Genomic DNA, 4,338 nt, shown 5'->3' on the forward strand with positions numbered 1-4,338 from the left:
CTTCTTTTCTGGACTGGATTACCGTCTCTTATCGGCGCGAGGGATCCAAAGAGAGGGAAAAATGTTTTTTTCCTCTTCTTGGAAATCGAATTAAACAAAAATCCGATCCCATTAATTAATCGATCGACCTTACTTCAAATCTGATCAATTATTCCGGATATCTCTTTATCGAGTCCACGTCGAGATCATATACACCTAGTTCTTCAAATATATATTATAATATAGATCTATAATATTTGTAATATATCTATTATATATATATAAGAATAATTTTAATATTCGTACGATTTCGATTATTTCGCGTCGTGAAAATCGGAGAATTAAAAAAAAATCCGATCCCATTAATTAATCAGTCAACCTTCTCTTAGATCTGATCAATTATTCCGCATATCTCTTTATCGAGTCCATGTCGAGATGATATACGTAGTTTTTCAGATATATATATATATATAAAATTATTTCGCGTTGTGAAAATCGGAGAATTAAAAAAAAATCCGATTCCATTAATTAATCGATTGACCTTTCCTTAGATCTGATCAATTATTCCGCATATCTCTTTATCGAGTCCACGTCGAGGTCATATACACCTAGTTCTTCAGATATATAATAATAATATATAATAATTCAGATATATATATAAGAATAATTTTAATGCTCGTACGATTTCGATTATTTCGCGTCATGAAAATCGGAGAATTAAAAAAAGATCCGATCCCATTAATTAATCGATCGACCTTTCCTTAGATCTGACCAATTATTCCGCATATCTCTTTATCGAGTCCATGTCGAGATGATATACGTAGTTTTTCAGATATATATATATAAAAAATTATTTCGCGTTGTGAAAATCGGAGAATTAAAAAAAAATCCGATCCTATTAATTAATCGATCAACCTTACTTCAAATCTAATCAATTATTCCGCATATTTCTTTATCGAGTCCACGTCGAGGTGATTTATCTTAGGTAGTTCTTCAGATATATATATAAGAATAATTTTGATGTTCTTGGATTGTTTCGCGTGAACGTCGTGAAAATAGGGGAGGGGTTCGAATACTCATGCATATAGAGTAATATTCTTCCCATTTTGTGTAAAATTTTAAAGGGCGCACGAGTGTAATTTTAAGCGGTTTCAATGGCGCTTCCCAACCCCGGCAAGAATAACGATCTTTCATCGCCGATGTCGTGAAAAGGGGTGGGGTGGGGTGGGGTGAGCAGGGTAATGACGGGAGCGGGCTCGCGTATTAGGAAACAAGTTTAAGGCCGTTGGTGGTTGAGGAGCCTCGAAACTCCGTCCGTGGCGCGGGGAGGCCCCGATATTATTACTATGTAAATCACCCCCTCTGCCGTGGCACGCTGACGCCCACGGTGACAGCCTCCCGAGTGGCCCACGACGCACGATGGATGAGCTCCGGCTTCTTATTAGATATTCCTATGCGCCATCCCTCCGATCTGCAAACACGTTCCTTCATTTCGCGCCGATATACGTTATACCGCACTCCTTGCCGCGTCGTGGGCGTTTTATGGAAAATCGGCTTCGATTTCACGGTTTAATCTTCCAGAGAGAAAATTCCCGGGCCGAATACATTAACGTTTGGCTATCCTTTCGATTTCGATCGATTATTATTCGTGGAAGAAGAAAATTTTTGAATAATTTGGATAATTATGAATATTTAAGGAAAAAGATTGAAAGGAAAATAAAAATTCGAAACGAACGATGTTTTTTGGCGGTGAAAGGACAGAATTTGGTGCCGGAGAGCTTTGGAAGAGGGGGGATGGTGAAGTGGAATTTCGAATATCTTGTTCAACTGTCCATTAGAAAGAGATCGGTTGAAATTAATGTAAAACTTTCGTGACGGAGGGAATGGAAAAATGATAGGGGAGTTCAGATGGAAAGTTATGTTTAGAACGATTAATTCGATTTTAATGCATTGCGATAAAAAGAAAGAAATTACTGTCGAAGAAAAAATAGTTGCCTGTCGAATTCTATTTCCATTCCGAATAATTTTGTTTTTGTCAAAATCTCTTTAAAAAAAAAGAAAAAGAAATCGTGCAAATTAGAATGGATTTAATAAAAATTGCAAAATTATTTTCGACAATTTTCAAAATTTTCCAAGGAATTATGAAAGAAAGACGCTATTGATTAGAATATCAAGAGACAAGCATAAACTGTGCATAACGAGTTTGGTAAACAATATAAAAGGGGTCGAAAGAAGAAGGGTTGCTGCCCTTGGGATAAAAGGGGTTCGCGGTCTGACCCGACAGATACTTTGACGTCTTTCTCCATAAAACACAATGTTAATTAACGAACAGGAGACGCCCTCTCGCGGAGATCCCTGGCTACATTCGCGATTCTCAATCAACGACGGTATTCATGAGCCTACCACGACGCTCAGACGCACGACTAAATTATGCAAACTAAGTATAGAACGTTTTATGAACGAAAATATCAAGATGCCTTTGCGAAACGGTTTTTCACTGTCTCTACTAAATGTACACTGTTTGTTCGAGTTTGAAAAGAAATTTGGTTTTACAAATTGGTTTTGCTTCGATCGTTGAATACGATTATCGATGCAGAGAAATTGTAAGTAACCTAACATTTTTACTTGAAAATATATTTTTTGACATCAATTTCTTTATAAGGTATGAAATATTGTATTCTATAAACATTAATAAATATTACAAGTAAATATTCAATTGGGACAACAATAGAGGTTATATCGTATTACGTAGTAACGTTCGTTGATCGTAAATACGTAGAATTTGTTGCCGTTCTGCAAGTGCGATCAGATCATTTTTTCTTGGTTAATTTCTACAATGCTGAGCAAGTTGATCATTTCAGAGAACTCGTCCAGATAGAATCATTTTGTTCGAGTTAACCATCGTAATAGTCTATATGTATATCGACAACTCGATACCAGGAAAAGTAGTTGGAAAATACAGGTTAGGAATTGGGTTGACACAGATGAATAATATATCTTGATGATTTCATTTCTCGTTTTGCTTCGAAGAATTTTGTTTCGTAAGTATAATTTTCCATCAATAACTATAGAGAATATTTGCATGTACTTTTAATTTCCATTTGCATCATTTTATTTTTTCATCATAATATTTAAACTGCGTATATATATATATATATATATATATAATATATAAATACTTTCTATAATCACTGTTTTGACATTTTTCGTATACGAATATACGAAAACGGAATATTAATTTCGTAAATTCAATCGAAGAGAACAAAACTATGGAATCAACTGATAATTAACTTTGTCTCCCCAGAGGAGAATTTCGATCAGGATCAAGAGACATGGACACACGTGAATTTCATCATAAATTGGCAAGATGTTCAAGAAGTCTATAATTAACGCGATTAATTGGCAAAACTGGATGCATAACGTACATCTTATCCCATGTAATCGTTTTGTCAAGAGGAACAAAGACAGAGAAATCTCAAAATGAAGCTCGTACAAAGCGAAGGACGTACACGATAATTTCACCCGTATGCGCAATCTTATCCATGATATCGACGTCTCCGTACAGGTGAATTCACTCTGATTACAGATTCAGCCAACCTGAAAATTACGCGGTCGATTCTCCGTGACGAGCAAGAGAATGAGAGAGAGAGAGATAGAGAGAGAGAAAAGAAGGTGATGAAGTCGAATCAGGTATTCATGAGAAAGAGAGAGATTGATAAACAACATCACGTAATTTCGCTTATAAGATCAAATTACAGTCGGCGTCGAATTAAAGACCGTTCATTTTCTGCCTGTTTATTCGCGATTCATTCGTAAAATGTGTATTATAGTCTTGAATCGAACCGATTTACGTCGATTCGCGTCATGTTTTTAATGCTATAACTTGAACGAGCGTCGTTTAAGGTGGAATTACTAAAAGGAAAATAAGATCTTGCACTCTCTTCGATTAACGCGATCAATAATTCTTATTAGGAATTTTGAGGAATTCATTCGGAAATTGAAACGTTTTTGTTTTTCAATAAAATTTTTTATATAGATATAATATAGAGATAGTTTTATATTATTGAAATTCTGTAGGACAGCAATTCCTCAAATTATGAATTCTTTTTGAATAATTTTTTTTTAAGGAATAATTATTAAAATTCTTCCTTAAAATACATTGAAATTTAAAAATCATTGTTTTGAAAAATTTTGAAAACTACAATGAAAGGTTATGTGGAATAGTATAGATGGCAGATTGTGTAACCATCAGAACAAATACGTATCTCCAAGCCTTGATTCCAGTATCTCTGAAAAATCCCCTATATCCAATTCAACCAACCAAAAAAAAAAAAAAAAAGGAAAAAAAGAGAAAAACTG

At 34.7% G+C, this 4,338-nt stretch overlaps 1 protein-coding gene and 1 long non-coding RNA gene across 3 annotated transcripts in view; one reads left to right on the forward strand and one right to left on the reverse strand.

The window, feature by feature from the left end:
• LOC102671067 overlaps positions 1-4,338 on the reverse strand; it is a 101,576-nt gene that overhangs the window by 81,913 nt on the left and 15,325 nt on the right. The gene's annotated exons all lie outside the window — the stretch shown is intronic.
• Positions 2,105-4,045, forward strand: LOC102670987. Of its 2 annotated transcripts, none has more exons than XR_004150524.1 (3): positions 2,105-2,582; positions 2,828-3,020; positions 3,284-4,045. It is a non-coding gene; the product is annotated as an uncharacterized LOC102670987 (long non-coding RNA). The 2 variants fall into 2 exon arrangements; XR_421807.2 differs by having other exon boundaries at positions 2,107-2,582; positions 2,841-3,020.

This window comes from Apis dorsata, unplaced genomic scaffold (assembly GCF_000469605.1).
Source record: "Apis dorsata unplaced genomic scaffold, Apis dorsata 1.3 scaffold_245, whole genome shotgun sequence".
Lineage (NCBI taxonomy): Eukaryota > Metazoa > Arthropoda > Insecta > Hymenoptera > Apidae > Apis > Apis dorsata.